At 36.7% G+C, this 10,500-nt stretch overlaps 2 long non-coding RNA genes across 2 annotated transcripts; both read right to left on the reverse strand.

Annotated features, from left to right (window-relative positions):
* Positions 1-463: 463 nt before the first annotated feature.
* On the reverse strand, positions 464-1,715 carry LOC114542454. The gene is made up of 3 exons (XR_003689647.1): positions 1,676-1,715; positions 1,126-1,259; positions 464-475 (listed from the first exon to the last, which is right to left on the reverse strand). It is a non-coding gene; the product is annotated as an uncharacterized LOC114542454 (long non-coding RNA).
* Positions 1,716-7,330: 5,615 nt separating this feature from the next.
* LOC114542451 lies at positions 7,331-7,822 on the reverse strand. The gene is made up of 3 exons (XR_003689645.1): positions 7,780-7,822; positions 7,547-7,707; positions 7,331-7,388 (listed from the first exon to the last, which is right to left on the reverse strand). It is a non-coding gene; the product is annotated as an uncharacterized LOC114542451 (long non-coding RNA).
* Positions 7,823-10,500: the final 2,678 nt, after the last annotated feature.

Here is a 10,500-nt window from a genome sequence, read left to right on the forward strand (position 1 = left end):
ACAGGAAACCCTCCATTAAATTTCCATATCCTATATTTCAACGGAAACTAACCTTAACTTCGAGACTCACCTTGTAATTCCAAATCAGGTTGTACGCTGTCAGATCTTGACTGAATCTGTAAAAAAGATCCGCTTAAATATCATTGTTTTTTCATCTTTCAAACGACTAGAACATTTCCCATTTCTTAATATGAACACTTACTGTATAAAAAAACTGGATTTAAATTCTCACATCTTTCCTGGATTTGAATCCTATTTTGTCCTCCAATGCGAGAGATATCCTTCAAGTTGATTCCTCAACGTTCCCCTCGTTTTCCAGAGCTCTAAGACACAAGTATAGCACGTGAAATAACAGGCTTATACGTACATGCAAGCATGCATTATGAAATTTGGAACACGATTGTTGATTTAAAACGTACTTCTGCAAGCTTTACATGTCACGAATTGATAAACGATCTTCTTCAGTCTCTGGTGGCTGAAGGAAAGATAAAAACTTTCCAACAAAATTGTTTCTTTACAAAAAGGTTTACACTTCTGAATGAATTACCATTTAATTATTTCGTCAGTGGGGCAGTTGGCACAGTTTAAGGATGAATGATGGAGTTTAGTTACCAAAGCAGTTGATATCACTTAGTCATGAACACGATTGGTTAGTCAGAATCACCTCAATGGGTTTATGTAAATAATGGCCCTCGCAAAAAAGTTTTCAAAGATTTCTTACTTCGTCAGGGCTTCAAGGTGACAGAGCAAACCAGCAGGCTGTGAAAATCGTATTCAAATTATTACATAATTGTTTATGAACCAAAAATTATGAACAGGAAATCTCGCATTTAAACTTCTTGTATATTTAGACATTAAAAACTATAACTACTTTAATACGAACATTATTCTCGCAAGTAATGCCATTGCTGTTGGATGCTATGCCAACAATAATGATTATAAATTACTTATGGAGTAGCTTGTTAGTCTCAATTGAACTATTTACAGATGGCTAGTAATAGAGGATTATGAAATCACAAGTTTAAGATGGATCTGAGAATGTTGCTAAAATACAACTCAGGTCCTGCGGATGGAATAGAGGCTATACCTCTGCAACAATTGTTAATTTATCACACTAATTCGCACCTGTTCAATAGCGAACGTCTATCAGTGCTTTGCGTAAACATGGCCATGCGTAAGCGTTTTGGTAGAGCGCCCTCGGCAAGCGCCAGAACTTGTATTTTGCCGCGGTTTCTTCATCAGCTTCCTAAAGTGAAGTTCTAACTAAATATTAACAGATGATTTAGGCACTTCACACGATGCAGGAATATTCTTGAGGTTTTAAAGGGTCTTAATTTCGAGTGGTATATACGCACTTCAAATTCAAGCAGGGAACAGTTGATGGAAAAATGAGTCAACTGTACGTCCTCAGTGACAAGAGCATTGCACCGGCATCGCAAAAGCGTAGGTTCGATTCCTGCCGGAGGATCTATAGTTCACTCATTTTCCGTCATCTGTTCCTGGCTTGATTTGAAGTGTGTATAATACCTCTCAAAATTAAGACCCTTTAAAACCTCTTAAATATCAACTGAACTAATATGTACATTCATCACGGCTAAAAAAATGCAGAGCGTTATAAATGACGTTCGTCAAAGGCAGAAAATTCTCAATGGATGAATGAATGAATAAAACGTACCTCGATTATCGCCTTCAGAACCATGCCAGCACCTTTCACAATTGTTGTCGACGGATGCTGAAATGTTGAGGAACGAATTCAAAACCACGATTGGTAAGAACCATTAGCGGGGCAATAGTAAGACATACATAAGCGAAGAAATGGTAAAATTGGTACTATTATTTAGTTTGTCGTAAACCTACCTGGAACAATCGATAAATGCAATGACCCATTTCTAGACAAACAAATAACAGACTTCATGAGTTGCTCCTATGCATGGGTCAAGCTAGTGGACGTGGTAAACTTCACCAAAAAGGTAAAGAGAGAAAGGCTATTTAATCAACTCTCAACCTCAGTCAAAGAGCCATAAACTACCAAGAAGACAAGTTGAATGAAAAGCTCCTGAAATTTCTTTGTAGCATACCTGCAACTTCTCCAGTAATTTCCCAAACTGTTCATCATCTGTTGTCTCACTAAGAGGAATATGCAATAGTCGATTATTGTAACAGACTACATGAGTTGATTCAAAATATGGAAGCAATCACACCTTACTATTAGTTTAACATGAATGTCCAACTTCACCCCCGTATTATTTAATATATGCAAAGCAACTAGAACAAACCTGTAAGGAGGACACAGAGCAAACGTCAGAAAATCAAGCAATCCACTTATAACTAAAACCCCAGTAGAACGAATATAGAAGAAAAGTTTTCATGGTTAATCTATTTCTTGTGTTTAGTTAGAAAGGTAGTTCAAATTAGAAAGGCAGTTGCTACGAATCACTTGCTGGGTTTTGCAAGGGAATTCTCTTCCAAAACAAAGCTATATACATACAAGAGGGATGGAAAAAAAAATGCAAGGGTTCAGCATAGATTATAGGCAACCAACACCGCACATCTTACAACATTTATCGTGAGAATTTCCAACAAACTGCTTAGAAATTTTCAGAGGATAACAAAGAGCTTTGTTTATCTGTTCTTGTCGAATGTCATAGTTATCGTGCGTTGGCTATATAAAAAAACAGAATTGGTTTCGATAAAATTGGATCCTGTTAACATTCAGATTTCAAAGTTGGCTGAGTTTATGTGGATGCAAGTTAAAGGGGTAACACTAATGACAGTGACAGATTTGGCAACATATACCAGGAAATTCATCGTTAAAGTGTTGGCGCTTTCCTTTATACGGAAAAAACGGCCAGACCGGTCCTATTGTTGATCTCGGTACAGACAGATTACTGGTATTTAGAGTGTTTCAAGAACTCTGCGTTCAAGTATATCGTTACTTGCATCTGTCTAGCTCGGAAATTTCGCAACTATATTCTTAACGAAATACTCTATTTAAATTTAAATATGACCGGTCTGACCATTTGGCCGCTTAAAGGAAAGCCCTCTCTTTACCTGCATCAGAGCACACAGTATGTCGACAGCGGCGTGAGTCACGGCTTCATTATTCCTCTTCAAACTTTCACAGTTTCACACCAACCTTCTCATAGAAGCTGTAAAAACAAAACAGAAACACGGTCTAGAGAAAGTGAGCTGGTTGAGTAAACAGCGTGTGTTGTGGTTAAAGATAAACGTTCTCACCTAGTGAGCGTTGTGAAACCTGCTTTGGATCCAACCTAATGTCTCAAAGCGTGAAACAGTGCTTCGAGATCTTTATCTGATATTTGTTTTGGTCTCCTGCAAATAGACGAAACATTTTAACTATTTATGTATATATGAATACCTGTGAAGGTAATAGCAGTCAGAATATGTATATTTAGGGGTGAACACTAAATATATTATGGCAAAGATATACAATACCTTCGTGAGCAATGAGCATTGTGATGGCATTAATGATAAGTCTTTCTTTATTCTCCGGGAAAAGTCCTTACAAAATATTTAAAATCGTTTGAAATATATATGGAGTTTAAAAGACTTAATATTCCAGCCGTACTTCTGGCGAGAAAAATTCAAATCTACCATTTCATGGATTCGGACCCAGTCAACTCAGCAACCAGAGTTACCGCAGCGTAGTCCCTAGGCCTCTTAACGTTCCTTATACGCGCGAGGCGGGAACTGAGAGGCCTAGAACAAAATGTTTTGTATTTTGGCTATTTGTCCCCACTTTCTGTATTGAGGTCAGTTTACGATCCACGACGCGGTTAACTGGCCTTGTTCGACGTCGCTAGTCAAATATTTTGAAATAACCTACGGGATATTAATTACTGTCAGGACTTCGAAATATCCATACAAACGTTTCAATGTCATTTGCTGTCGACGCTATCGACTATCAAGTAAACTCGAGTCCGTGCGTACATGGTTATGATTATAATAAGCTTCAATCTGCCAATTTAAAATTCTCGCTTCCTTATAACGATTATGTTGTAAATCTAGGACAACTAATGCATACTAAAATAAGCAGAAAACTAACGTGCGTATGAAAAACACGTGAGTGGAAAACAGCTTAATCCAGATTTGACAGAACATTAAAACTCAGTAAAAATGCAATAATATCTCTACACAGGATTGTCTGCAGAAAAGTACAAAATAAGAAATTGTCAACTTACGTCTTTGGTGACTGCATGAAGTAGACCGCTGTAGGAAATATTGCAGTTAAATCTCTACACATCTTCGGTTAATTTCCTGCAAGGAACCAGTAATAAGACAATATAAGCTTTGGAGATATTTCAAAAATTTAAAGTGAAATAAAAAGAGAAATATTCACCAGGAGACGCAGCGAGGAATTTAAATGACTGCTTTCTACTTCTTCGTCAACAACGTTATACAATGGACCCCAACGATAACCTTGAAAAATATATCATCTTAAAAAAACAATTCTTCTTTGCTGTATGTGATGTATTGGACTGACTAATAGGAATACCTGACGAGAAGTGTAATTGTTGTGTGTTATATGAGATCCCATACGTCAGGAGGAGAATGAAATGAGGGTTCGTATTTACGGCAATCATAGCAGTGCGAGATTTTCATCAGGAAAATTTTGACCATAATTTCGCTCAATCATCTATGAAAAAGCGTACAGTACCGTCTCTTCGTTGGGGTCGTTTTTACACAAACATCTCCATTTCCACTGCCTCTAACCCCGTGTAGCTAACCAGCTAATGATATATCCCTAGATTGAGTGAAATACACATATTCAGAACAAGAAATATTTATATAGCTTCATACAAAATCTGCTTTTTAAACTACCTGTCGGAAGACGAGTAATTTCTCAGCTGACCGCTTGTGTATTCCAGCCCGAACAACTGAGGATGGTCTCGATAGCTAATTATTGAAAATATCTGACAGAAAAAGAAGTTTTAAAACTATGATACTATAATACACAAGTCTTAACCAAACGGTATCTGGAAAGTAACTGCAAAAATAAAACTATTTAAGTCGGCTGGATACTTTTTGCAATTGGACATGTTCAAAATGGAAACGTGAAATAAAAAAGATGATAAAAGCAGTAAACTTGAATCCAGGTCAGAAGACATGGAGTGTTTGGAGTGTTGGAGTGTTTGGAATGTTTGTTTTTTCTTTCAAGGTCTGAGATGAACAATTACTGGAACTGACATGGAATGTCGCATGACTTACTGAGCTAAGGGGATGAAGGCTGACGATGTTGAACATATATATAGTAATAATAGTTTATAGTTTATTAATATATAGTAATAGAGTTGATGTTCGCGGGCATAAATGTGTTTTGGCCCCTCGCGGAACACATTTAACCCTCGCTACGCTCGGGCTAAAATGAGTTCGAAGTCGGGCCAAAAACACATTTATGACCGCGAACATCAACTCTATTGTTATATTATCACTATAACATACACATGAGTATACAAAATTAGTAAAATACAATAATTAGTAAATACAATAATTAGTAAATACAAAATTAGTAAAATACAATAATTAGTAAATAGATTTGAATAAATATAGTTCACCTGGTGCAAGGCACTTTTAATGATAACTCCAAGCTTATACTTCTGGATAATTAATACATGCTATAGGGTTAATGATCAATATAGGGATAAGTATCATAAAATTCTTTGGCTGTTGGGGTGTATAAACTATCAAAACTACAAAAATATGCTGTCAAAATTTCGAATTCTAAAATAATGCCGGGTTTATGGTCATTGAATTTGCTTGCTACTTTATAATATGCAAAAAAGTAGACGGTAGACACTGATTTAAGTTCAAATTATAATATTTCGAAAATATATTAGCATTAAATTATATAACATACCTTGAATAAATTTGAAGTTTTACATGATCAAGAACATTTCATTTGTAACCGAACTGTTTCGCCTTTGGATTTGATTCCGTTCATTAGTCAAAGTACACTTCAAGATGTCGGGCTTCCCTTCAAAATTGTCGAGGCCAGGGATATGACGGTGCTAGTGCTGTGTCCAGCCAGGTAAAAGGTATTCTGGGAGAATATTAGAGAAAAACCCGAAGGCGTGCATGTTCATTACTCCAGTCATCGTTTAAACCTTATGTTGCCAAAGCGTGTTCAATTCTTCCAGTGAAAAATATTTGAGTCAGGCACAAAAATCGCCAGCTTTTTATCAGTTTCCCTATCCGCTCACAGTATCTAAGTAAAAAGATGAAAGAGTTTGGTTTAACCTGTAACAAGCTCGCAAAGCCCCACGACACGATGGGTAGAACGAATAAGATCCCGCGATGGTTGTTTGGATGCATTCAAAGTTATCTACGAAACACTCAATTTATGCAGTTTGAGGATCGCAGGAAGTGCCATTCCTAGATTAGCTAGTGACGCACAGTCCATTTCGCAACGTGGAGAAATTGAATTTGGCTGCTCTCATTATCACCCAACATGTTCTGGATCATACTTTGTCATTGACGGTCCAATTAAAGAAGAAAAAAAAATCGATATTGCGGAATCAATAAAACAGATTAATCTTTAAAGGATGAAATGGCAAAACTACGTGCCTCTGTAGATTTATTCCACAATGAATACTACGACAAGCTGTTGGAATTAGCTAATAACCCGACGTGGCTGAGTGTTTTCCCCGGGTAGTAAAGCTCAAACAAAATGTGATAATAATCGTACCAGTACAGCAGGTGGTTACAACAGATTAACAGTAACCATTAAGAGTCGTGCATAGGCCACGTGATAACGAAACATTCTGAGCTCATCAATGAACAATTGTAAAGGTTTATTGTAACTCATAGGAAAAGCTAGGGATATTTGTAAAATCTATTATTACGAGTGTCTTTCCCTAAGTCTACCGACCACTGAATTCCCCACGCTATCGTCACCCTGTAGTAAATAAGTAACGTTGCAAGTCCTCACCTTCAACCACAAGGATTAAATTACGTAATTCGAAGTGCAAAATTGAGATACCGGTTCTGAGTTTACCGGTTTAAAGCTCAGTATTAATAATCCGTATAAGACCAATTTATCATTATTATACTTGACTTACGGATTCATTAAGTTTATCCTCGTCTTAACTCAAAAAAGTTTCAAAGGACTGCATCCAGAAGGGATTACCAGGAACAGGCTAAAATTAAACAGATGTTGAGATTAATGCACGATGATGATCGTGATCTTAAAATTGCTACCTTTTGAAACTCTTCACGAGTTAATAAGCCTTGACTGTTCCCTGTGAAAGAAAAATAGGTAAATATAGTCATATATAATATATATTCCTCCATATTGCAAAGGTAATTTCGCTTGCCTTCAGTTTCTTCCTTGTGTAAAACAGTGTCTTGGAATCTGGTACGACATCAATCTGAAACGATTGTAAAATGAAAAAGCTAGTCTAAATCAAAGATCTCTTTCTTTTCTGCTTCCCCTGCCAGTCATGTTAGTAGCAATATAAGGGATGGATAGTGAATGTTCTTGCACGAAATAAATTTCATGCAAAGCGAGTTGAAGAGAAATTCTTACCATAAAAGCGCTTGGTCCATATCTCGGACTACGACTCAAATATCGAGTTCGTTGAACAAATGCCGAACCAAGATTCAACTTTTGACCGGAATCTTGTAATAAAATCGACGAGGGTGAAGATCTGCCGTGTTCTGTAAGCAGCATCTTTTGTTCTGCGCTGTCTAAAATGTTGGCAGATAATTGTTCATTTCGTAAATGCGCGAACAATGGCCGATCTGTTTAACATTACAAACCTGACTCCTTGAGTTCGGTTTCTTCATTTCGAAACTTAATGCCAGATGATATATTATGATAGAAAAGTTTACCTGTTGTAAGCACACAAGAATAACATTCATCGCCTCGCTGTAAGGCAGTGAAACAATCCCGTTTGTCTTACTTCTGCAGAACTAAAACAAAAATGAGAAGTATACGCAAACAAGAAAAGGATTTGGAAGCAGAATACCTGACATACGTGGCACTATCGTCATTAACCAACCTTTTCTTTCAGAACAAACAAAATACGAAGTGAATTAAACTTTCTACTTTTGTCTTGCACAAGGCCTAGACGTTGTCAGCTCGCAGACTGAGGAAACATGAAGAATCTTTAAGAAAACACAATGTGAGACATCATAGAAAAATCGCGAGAAATAAAATTGAATTGCCTTACCGAAAGCCGTATTTCCGATGCACTATACGTCCGATAGCCATTGTCATAATGCGTTTTATGTGGTACACTAATATATTGAATATTCGTTCGGCTCGTTCTTGAGGTTTACGAAACAATTTCATCTGCAAAAATAGAATGAAATTACTGAAAGAGAAGCAAGTGTGGCATTAAATTACACTTATTTTGTTCACGAAAATAACTTCATCACAATGAACGAATATGTGTGGACAATCTCTGCATGTCCTTCATTACCTTGAACAAGCGTACTAATCCTAATACAGCCTCCTTGATGTCTTCTACGCTGTTTCATCCTTAGGCTGCAGAAACAAAGACAAATTACAGTGATTAGATGTAATTTTATGTCTCTAGATGTTCCTACATATACCTTGCAGTCTCTAAATTACCTTACATGTTCTTTACATGACGGCTTAACGTATCGCTTGAGAGGATCAACTGGACAGTGGCAATCTGGAATTGATAAATGAAATATATATCCTTTACTTCACTGATGCGTTTGCATTCACGACCCCCGTGTAAAACGATCCAATTTGCGGATATATAGTTAGGTTCAGGTCAGGAAGCTTTCACTGATAAGAAAGAGTTTCTATTGAAGTACAGTATCAGCTCATCACGAAGAAGAGGGAAATTGGAGTGGAGAAATGAAACCGTCTGAAAATGATTGTATGAGTACCTTCTCGATTATATGCAAAACATCGCAAACTTTCGGTGAATCAGAGGATTCAATAACATCGACCAGAAGCTGGACAGCTCGGATCCGCACAGAAATATCCCGATCTTTGACAATGTGGTCTAAATGTGGCAACACTGAATTCTCAAGTATTTCTTCCTGTAAAAAACAAGGAGTTATAAAACTAGAAAAAGATTCATAATATCGCTAATGTCTAGAAAAATGGACTAAAATTTATTCAAAGTACTAAAATTTATACCTCATATAGTGGAGATAACGTTCCTAAGTTCACATCTAAAAAAAAAATTCCCATTAGGAAAGACTGAGGCTACATAGAAATACATCACGAACTTAAACAAAAATCAACATACCAAAATATTACATTTTACATAACAAAATATAAAGAAAAAAGAAGACCACACACTTGAAGTATTTCTCCACCAAATCTTTAATATTTCAAACAGTTTTTGCAGTAAGGATGAAGAGACTGGGAACGATGAGAAACCAGGAGAATAACTGAGGATTACTGCAAACAACGACATTTCATTAGCTGCAAACAACGACATTTTATTAGCTAAGTGGATTCCGTTAGATCTTCCTATATTTATTAATTTTGTCCTCAAAGAAAGTCATAAAATTGTTAGCTAGATTCTCATCAGATTGGCACACAGGATATGAGAATCAGGGCTATAATGTAGTAACTTTCCAACGGTTTAAATAATTTCTTTTGGTCACTCCCATTATCTCTAACAATTTCAGAATAAAACGAGTACGACTTTCCTATAATAGCTCACTGACACGGCGACATTGCTGACTGTATTAGACGATCACAGGATTGTCTTGACTTACGCCATACCCGCTCGAGTTTCCTTCTGATACGTTTTTCGTTTTTAATTCGTTCAGTGTACCAAGGTGCAGCTGGACGAATAATTATCTCTCTGGAAATAAGTGGTGCATGATGATCCAGAATTTGGGCAGCTCCGAGTTGTATTGGTTGACTTTCGCACTTATATCAGCCGTGTTCCCAGTTTTAATCGGAGATAGCCTAATTTCATTAAGGAACGAGTCCATATTGATTGCTTTAATTTTACGTGACTCCACGACCTTTCTCTGAAACAATGGTTTTTTAAAATTGAGTTCATATGTAACCGTGTAATGGTCAGATATAGATGGATCATGAACGTCAATAGATTGAACAATATTTTCCTCATGGCGAGACAAGATAAGGTCTAACGTGTGACCAGCAAAGTGTGTTGGTTAGTGTACACGTTGTTCCAGATTAAAAGAATCAACAAGATTGAGAATTTTTTGTTGTTAATTCCGACTTATCGTCTACATGGAGGTCGATATAATACGATTATATTTAGAATTTGAGATGACACATTGATTTGCATACCCATCACTTCGAAAGACTTAATATATGAGAACATTTTCGCCGAGTCCAGCTTGACTTTTAAAGTGTTGTTTTATAGTATACCAATGCCTCCCTCTACCTTGTTGCTCGAGATATTGTTAAAGGAGTAGCCCTTCGGGGTGAAATTCCCAAAAGATATATGATCAAATTTGTCAGGGTGAAGCCAGGTTTCTGTAATCGCAAATAATCAAATTCATTCTCAACCA

Source organism: Dendronephthya gigantea, unplaced genomic scaffold, assembly GCF_004324835.1.
Source record: "Dendronephthya gigantea isolate DGI-Jeju-01 unplaced genomic scaffold, DenGig_1.0 000352F, whole genome shotgun sequence".
Classification (NCBI taxonomy): Eukaryota; Metazoa; Cnidaria; class Anthozoa; order Malacalcyonacea; family Nephtheidae; genus Dendronephthya; species Dendronephthya gigantea.